This window comes from Hyla sarda, chromosome 4, assembly GCF_029499605.1.
Source record: "Hyla sarda isolate aHylSar1 chromosome 4, aHylSar1.hap1, whole genome shotgun sequence".
Lineage (NCBI taxonomy): Eukaryota > Metazoa > Chordata > Amphibia > Anura > Hylidae > Hyla > Hyla sarda.
In genome coordinates, this window is record NC_079192.1 from 379,251,884 (window position 1) to 379,261,133 (window position 9,250).

A 9,250-nucleotide genomic window follows, 5' to 3' on the forward strand; every position below is an offset into this window, starting at 1 on the left:
GGCGATACACATGAGTGCAGACCTCCTGAGTGTGTATGATACGATGGCTGCAGGGGACTAGGACCTTATACCGCCACCTGGTAGTCGTATTTGATAGAGATTTACTATTTTCTCAGTTTATTCCTTTTTGAGATATGAGAGGCTGGTTTCCCACACTCAAGATGGCGCAGGTCGTCTCGTGGTGATGTACGCATGCGTTGGATTTCGCGGCGCGTCGCCATGGACACCTGGACGCCATCCGCTGATTGGCCTAGATCTACTTGCCACACGAGACGCTCTTAGAACGAGGCGCGCAGGCGCTGTTGTTACTTCCTGATGCCGAATACTGTAATAGCGTGGATATACTTTGTCATCCGGTGAGTGTGTGTTCCCCCACCTTTTTAACCCTGTATGTCTGATTACACATGTGTGTCACTTTATTCATTAAACACAATTAGTGTTTATCCTAATGTATTTATTGCACTGTATTGTGTATAAGTCTCACTTTTGTATTTTTTTTGGTTTTGTACTTTATTACTTATGTGCATATATTTTTTGGATTGTTTACACTATGCATTTGCACTTTATTTAATGATTGGTTTTGCACATTAATTGGTACCATTTGTAATTGGTGCCTCTATAAAGATATGGTTAGCACTGGTTGTGTGATGCTTGAGAAAGGTCAGGTTGAGCTGACTGAAACGTCGCTGTTGTAATGACACCTTTTATGGAATAAAAATACATATTTTTTCATGAACTTTGGTGCTGTGGACAAGATTTTTCTTCTATATATATATATATATATATATATATATATATATATACAGTATATATATATATATATATATATATATATATATATATATATATATGTATATATATACTGCTTAAAAAAAGAATAAAGAGAACACTTAAACAACACAATGTAACTCAAAGTAACTGTGAAATCACACTGTCCACTCTGGAAGCAACACTGATTGACAATCAATTTCACATGCTGTTGTGCAAATGGAACAGACAACAGGTGGAAATTATAGACAATTAACAAGACAACTCAATAAAGGAGTGGATCTGCAGGTGGAGACCATAGACTACTTCTCAGTTCCTATGCTTCCTGGCTGATGTTTTGGTAACTTTTGAATGCTGGCTGTGCTTTCACTCTAGTGAGACTAAGTCTAAAACCCACATAAGTGGCTCAGCTAGTGCAGCTCATCCAGGATGGCACATCAATGTGAACTGTGGCAAGAAGGTTTGCTGTGTCTGTCAGCATAGTGTCCAGAGCATGGAGGCGGTACCAGGAGACAGGCCAGTACATCAGGAGACGCGGAGGAGGCCGTAGGAGGGCAACAACCCAGCAGCAGGACCGCTCCCTCTGCCTTTGTGCAAGGAGGAGCAGGAGGAGCACTGCCAGAGCCCTGCAAAATGACCTCCAGCAGGCCACAAATGTGATTGTGTCCACTCAAACGGTCAGACTCCATGAGGGTGGTATGAGGGTCCGATGTCCACAGGTGGGGGTTGTGCTTATAGCCCAACACCGTGCAGGACATTTGGCATTTGCCAGAGAACACCAAGATTGGCCAATTCGCCACTGGCGCCCTGTGCTCTTCAAAGATGAAAGCAGGTTCACACTGAGCACATGTTACAGACGTGACAGAGTCTGGAGACACTGTTTAGAACATTCTGCTGCCTGCAACATCCTCCAGCATGACCGGTTTGGTGGTGGGTCAGTAATGGTGTTGTGGAGAGGAACAGAATTGTGATGTGAGGTGTAGGGGAGGATGATGTTTTGCAGTGATAGATGGTGTTAACCCCTTAGTGTTTGTGACGCCAGGGCGTGGTTTTCATATATAACCACCCGAAGGTAATCTTGTTACTCCTAGGTTAGGCAGGGGTAAATAATAGTCCAAGGCGAGGTTAAGGTTAACGGTAGCTTTACTGAAGTTGAACAGGTATAACAGTCTTTACAGGGTAGTAAGGTTTCAGAGAGGTGACCAGTAACACGAGGGACCTCGCAGCTTGCTGGGACTTGCAGTGACCTGACAGACTCTAGCACAGCCACGCTGACTATAACTGACTTGAGTTGACTTACAGATCTATGGCTGAAATTTAGGCTTGAGGCCACCAGATGTGCTGGACACTAGCTCTGAGATGTCTGGATTGGACTTGACCTCGGGATCTAAGAGAGACATTGTAGTACCTCCCTCTCTTATAAAGGGGGGCTGAGCAAGGAGCTCATAGGCTAGCTGTGGGTCACTTGGTCACCAGGTCCTCTCTGGGTAACAAAACATATGACTTGAACATGTGACAACCTTTATCATGTGGCTAACAATCATGTGACCATATCAGAGGTCCTTTACCCTTACTATATAACTTATACAAATTATGGGGGAACACTGCAGGAGAACCCTGAGGACATACAGAGACTCAACCAGACAGGACTGTAGGAGAAAATCCCATACTGGGACATCACAGCGTGGGGTAGCATTTCTTTGGGGGGCCGCACAGCCCTCCATGTGCTTGTCAGAGGTAGCCTGACTCTCATTAGGTACCGAGATGAGATCCTCAGACCCTTTGTGAGACCATATGCTGGTGCGGTTGGCCCTGGGTTCCTCCTAATGCAAGACAATGCTAGACCTCAAGTGGCTGGAGTGTGTCAGCAGTTCCTGCAAGAGAAAGGCATTGTTGCTATGGACTGGCCCGGCCGTTCGCCAGACCTGAATCCGATTGAGCACATCTGGGACATCATGTCTCGCTCCATCCATCAACAGACTGTCCACCACAGACTGTCCAGGAGTTGACATATGCTTTAGTCCAGGTCTAGGAGGACATCCCTCAAGAGACCATCCGCCACCTCATCAGGAACATGCCCAGGCATTGTAGGGAGGTCATATGGGCACGTGGAGGCCACACACACTGTTACGCCGAGCGCTCCGGGTCCCCGCTCCTCCCCGGAGCGCTCGCTTCACTCCCTCCGCTGCAGCGCTCCGGTCACGTCCTCTGACCCGGGGCGCTGCGATCCTGCTGCCAGCCGGGATGCGATTCGCGATGCGGGTAGCGCCCGCTCGCGATGCGCACCCCGGCTCCCCTACCTGACTCGCTCCCCGTCTGTTCTGTCCCGGCGCGCGCGGCCCCGCTCCCTAGGGCGCGCGCGCGCCGGGTCTCTGCGATTTAAAGGGCCACTGCGCCGCTGATTGGCGCAGTGGTTCCAATTAGGGTTTTCACCCTTGCACTCCCTTGCCGGATCTTGTTGCCTTAGTGCCAGTGAAAGCGTTCCTTGTGTGTTCCTTGCCAGTGTTTCCAGACCTTCTGCCGTTGCCCCTGACTACGATCCTTGCTGCCTGCCCCGACCTTCTGCTACGTCCGACCTTGCTTCTGCCTACTCCCTTGTACCGCGCCTATCTTCAGCAGCCAGAGAGGTGAGCCGTTGCTAGTGGATACGACCTGGTCACTACCGCCGCAGCAAGACCATCCCGCTTTGCGGCGGGCTCTGGTGAAAACCAGTAGTGGCTTAGAACCGGTCCACTAGCACGGTCCACGCCAATCCCTCTCTGGCACAGAGGGTCCACTACCTGCCAGCCGGCATCGTGACAGTAGATCCGGCCATGGATCCCGCTGAAGTTCCTCTGCCAGTTGTCGCTGACCTCACCACGGTGGTCGCCCAGCAGTCACAACAGATAGCGCAACAAGGCCAACAGCTGTCTCAACTGACCGTTATGCTACAACAGTTGCTACCACAGCTTCAGCAGTCATCTCCTCCGCCAGCTCCTGCACCTCCTCCGCAGCGAGTGGCCGCTCCTGGGATACGCTTATCCTTGCCAGATAAATTTGATGGGGACTCTAAGTTTTGCCGTGGCTTTCTTTCCCAATGTTCCCTGCATCTGGAGATGATGTCGGACCTGTTTCCCACTGAAAGGTCTAAGGTGGCTTTCGTAGTCAGTCTTCTGTCCGGAAAAGCCCTGTCATGGGCCACACCGCTCTGGGACCGCAATGACCCCGTCACTGCCTCTGTACACTCCTTCTTCTCGGAAATCCGAAGTGTCTTTGAGGAACCTGCCCGAGCCTCTTCTGCTGAGACTGCCCTGTTGAACCTGGTCCAGGGTAATTCTTCCGTTGGCGAGTATGCCGTACAATTCCGTACACTTGCTTCAGAATTGTCCTGGAATAATGAGGCCCTCTGCGCGACCTTCAAAAAAGGCCTATCCAGCAACATTAAAGATGTTCTGGCCGCACGAGAAATTCCTGCTAATCTACATGAACTTATTCACCTAGCCACTCGCATTGACATGCGTTTTTCTGAAAGGCGTCAGGAACTCCGCCAAGATATGGACTCTGTTCGCACGAGGCGTTTCGTCTCCTCGGCTCCTCTCTCCTCTGGTCCCCTGCAATCTGTTCCTGTGCCTCCCGCCGTGGAGGCTATGCAGGTCGACCGGTCTCGCCTGACACCTCAAGAGAGGACACGACGCCGTATGGAGAACCTCTGCCTGTACTGTGCTAGTACCGAACACTTCCTGAGGGATTGTCCTATCCGTCCTCCCCGCCTGGAAAGACGTACGCTGACTCCGCACAAAGGTGAGACAGTCCTTGATGTCTACTCTGCTTCTCCACGCCTTACTGTGCCTGTGCGGATGTCTGCCTCTGCCTTCTCCTTCTCTACAGTGGCCTTCTTGGACTCTGGATCTGCAGGAAATTTTATTTTGGCCTCTCTCGTCAACAGGTTCAACATCCCAGTGACCAGTCTCGCCAGACCCCTCTACATCAATTGTGTAAATAATGAAAGATTGGACTGTACCATACGTCTCCGCACGGAGCCCCTTCTTATGAGCATCGGATCTCATCATGAGAGGATTGAACTTTTGGTCCTCCCCAATTGCACCTCGGAGATTCTCCTTGGACTTCCCTGGCTTCAACTTCATTCCCCAACCCTGGATTGGTCCACTGGGGAGATCAAGAGTTGGGGGTCCTCTTGTTCCAAGAACTGTCTAAAACCGGTTCCCAGTAACCCTTGCCGTAACTCTGTGGTTCCTCCAGTAACCGGTCTCCCTAAGGCCTATATGGACTTCGCGGATGTTTTCTGCAAAAAACAAGCTGAGACTCTACCTCCTCACAGGCCTTATGATTGCCCTATCGACCTCCTCCCGGGTACTACTCCACCCCGGGGCAGAATTTATCCTCTCTCTGCCCCAGAGACTCTTGCCATGTCCGAATACGTCCAGGAGAATCTAAAAAAGGGCTTTATCCGTAAATCCTCCTCTCCTGCCGGAGCCGGATTTTTCTTTGTGTCCAAAAAAGATGGCTCCCTACGTCCTTGCATTGACTACCGCGGTCTTAATAAAATCACGGTTAAGAACCGCTACCCCTTACCCCTCATCTCTGAACTCTTTGATCGCCTCCAAGGTGCCCACATCTTCACTAAATTGGACTTAAGAGGCGCCTATAACCTCATCCGCATCAGAGAGGGGGACGAGTGGAAAACGGCATTTAACACCAGAGATGGACACTTTGAGTATCTGGTCATGCCCTTTGGACTGTGCAATGCCCCTGCCGTCTTCCAAGACTTTGTCAATGAAATTTTTCGTGATCTGTTATACTCCTGTGTTGTGGTATATCTGGACGATATCCTAATTTTTTCTGCCAATCTAGAAGAACACCGCCAGCATGTCCGTATGGTTCTTCAGAGACTTCGTGACAACCAACTCTATGCCAAAATTGAGAAATGTCTGTTTGAATGCCAATCTCTTCCTTTTCTAGGATATTTGGTCTCTGGCCAGGGACTACAGATGGATCCAGACAAACTCTCTGCCGTCTTAAATTGGCCACGCCCCTCCGGACTCCGTGCTATCCAACGCTTTTTGGGGTTCGCCAATTATTACAGGCAATTTATTCCACATTTTTCTACCATTGTGGCTCCTATCGTGGCTTTAACCAAGAAAAATGCTGATCCCAAGTCCTGGCCTCCTCAAGCAGAAGACTCCTTTAAACGACTCAAGTCTGCCTTTTCTTCGGCTCCCGTGCTCTCCAGACCTGACCCTTCCAAACCCTTCCTATTGGAGGTTGATGCCTCCTCAGTAGGAGCTGGAGCTGTTCTTCTACAAAAAAATCCTTCCGGGCATGCTGTCACTTGTGGTTTTTTCTCTAGGACCTTCTCTCCAGCGGAGAGGAACTACTCCATCGGGGATCGAGAGCTTCTAGCCATTAAATTAGCACTTGAGGAATGGAGGCATCTGCTGGAGGGATCAAGATTTCCTGTTATTATCTACACCGACCACAAGAACCTCTCCTACCTCCAGTCGGCCCAACGGCTGAATCCTCGCCAGGCCCGGTGGTCTCTGTTCTTTGCCCGATTTAATTTTGAGATTCACTTTCGTCCTGCCGATAAGAACATTAGGGCCGATGCTCTCTCTCGTTCCTCGGATGCCTCAGAAGTTGATCTCCCTCCGCAACACATCATTCCACCTGACTGCCTGATCTCCACTTCTCCTGCCTCCATCAGGCAGACTCCTCCAGGAAAGACCTTTGTTTCTCCACGCCAACGCCTCGGAATCCTCAAATGGGGTCACTCCTCCCATCTCGCAGGTCATGCGGGCATCAAGAAATCTGTGCAACTCATCTCCCGCTTCTATTGGTGGCCGACTCTGGAGACGGATGTTGGGGACTTTGTGCGAGCCTGCACTATCTGTGCCCGGGATAAGACTCCTCGCCAGAAGCCCGCTGGTTTTCTTCATCCTCTGCCTGTCCCCGAACAGCCTTGGTCTCTGATTGGTATGGATTTTATTACTGATTTACCCCCTTCCCGTGGCAACACCGTTATTTGGGTGGTCGTTGATCGATTCTCCAAAATGGCACATTTCATCCCTCTTCCTGGTCTTCCTTCTGCGCCTCAGTTGGCTAAACAATTTTTTGTACACATTTTTCGTCTTCACGGGTTGCCTACGCAGATTGTCTCGGATAGAGGGGTCCAATTCGTGTCTAAATTCTGGAGGGCTCTCTGTAAACAACTCAAGATTAAATTAAATTTTTCCTCTGCATATCATCCCCAGTCCAATGGACAAGTAGAAAGAATTAACCAGATCCTGGGTGATTATTTGCGACATTTTGTTTCCTCCCGCCAGGATGACTGGGCAGATCTCCTTCCATGGGCCGAATTTTCGTATAACTTCAGGGTCTCTGAATCTTCCTCCAAATCCCCATTTTTCGTGGTGTACGGCCGTCACCCTCTTCCCCCCCTCCCTACCCCCTTGCCCTCTGGTCTGCCCGCTGTGGATGAAATTTCTCGTGACCTTTCCATTATATGGAGAGAGACCCAAAATTCTCTCTTACAGGCTTCTTCACGCATGAAGAGGTTCGCGGATAAGAAAAGAAGAGCTCCCCCCGTTTTTTCCCCTGGAGACAAGGTATGGCTCTCCGCTAAATATGTCCGCTTCCGTGTCCCTAGCTACAAGTTGGGACCACGCTATCTTGGTCCTTTCAAAATTTTGTGTCAAATTAATCCTGTCTCTTATAAACTTCTTCTTCCTCCTTCTCTTCGTATCCCTAATGCCTTTCACGTCTCTCTTCTCAAACCACTCATCCTCAACCGTTTTTCTCCCAAATCTGTTCCTCCCACTCCTGTTTCCGGCTCCTCGGACGTCTTCTCGGTCAAGGAAATTTTGGCTGCCAAAAAGGTCAGAGGGAAAAATTTTTTTTTAGTAGACTGGGAGGGTTGTGGTCCTGAAGAGAGATCCTGGGAACCTGAGGACAACATCCTTGATAAAAGTCTGCTCCTCAGGTTCTCAGGCTCCAAGAAGAGGGGGAGACCCAAGGGGGGGGGTACTGTTACGCCGAGCGCTCCGGGTCCCCGCTCCTCCCCGGAGCGCTCGCTTCACTCCCTCCGCTGCAGCGCTCCGGTCACGTCCTCTGACCCGGGGCGCTGCGATCCTGCTGCCAGCCGGGATGCGATTCGCGATGCGGGTAGCGCCCGCTCGCGATGCGCACCCCGGCTCCCCTACCTGACTCGCTCCCCGTCTGTTCTGTCCCGGCGCGCGCGGCCCCGCTCCCTAGGGCGCGCGCGCGCCGGGTCTCTGCGATTTAAAGGGCCACTGCGCCGCTGATTGGCGCAGTGGTTCCAATTAGGGTTTTCACCCTTGCACTCCCTTGCCGGATCTTGTTGCCTTAGTGCCAGTGAAAGCGTTCCTTGTGTGTTCCTTGCCAGTGTTTCCAGACCTTCTGCCGTTGCCCCTGACTACGATCCTTGCTGCCTGCCCCGACCTTCTGCTACGTCCGACCTTGCTTCTGCCTACTCCCTTGTACCGCGCCTATCTTCAGCAGCCAGAGAGGTGAGCCGTTGCTAGTGGATACGACCTGGTCACTACCGCCGCAGCAAGACCATCCCGCTTTGCGGCGGGCTCTGGTGAAAACCAGTAGTGGCTTAGAACCGGTCCACTAGCACGGTCCACGCCAATCCCTCTCTGGCACAGAGGGTCCACTACCTGCCAGCCGGCATCGTGACACACACTACTGAGCCTCATTTTGACTTGTTTTAAGGACATTACATCAAAGTTGGATCAGCCTGTAGTGTGGTTTTCCACTTTGATTTTGAGTGTGATTCAATATCCAGACCTCCATGGGTTGATAAATTTGATTTCCATTGATAATTTTTGTGTGATTTTGTTGTCAGCACATTCAACTATGTAAAGACGAAAGTATTTCATACGATTAGTTCATTCATCCAGATCTAGGATGTGTTATCTTAGTGTTCCCTTTATTTTTTTGAGCAGTGTGTAGATATATATATATATATATATATATATGTATATTACTAAAGAAATGTAAAGTAGTGAGTGCACAGCCTATATAACAATGTTTAACCCCTTAAGGACCCAGGGCGTATGGGTACGCGCTGGCTCCCTGGCAGTTAAGGACCCAGGGCGTACCTGTACGCCTGTGGGCATTCCGGTCCCCACCACGCGTCAGGCGGGGAGCGGACAGGGATGACTGCTGATATCTATCAGCAGGCATCCCATGCAACCCCCCATGTCGGCCATCGCCGCAAATCGCCGGCCAATTCAGACCGGCGATTTGCTGCGATTCCGGGTCTCTGGTGACCTGGAAAAAGCAGCAGGAGTGAGTACGCCCTGGCTCCCTGGCAGTTAAGGACCCAGGGCGTACCTATACGCCTGTGGGCATTCCGGTCCCCACCGCACGTCGGGCGGGGAGCGGACAGGGATGACTGCTGATATCTATCAGCAGGCATCCCGTGCAACCCCCCCATGTCCGCGATCGCCGCAAATCGCCG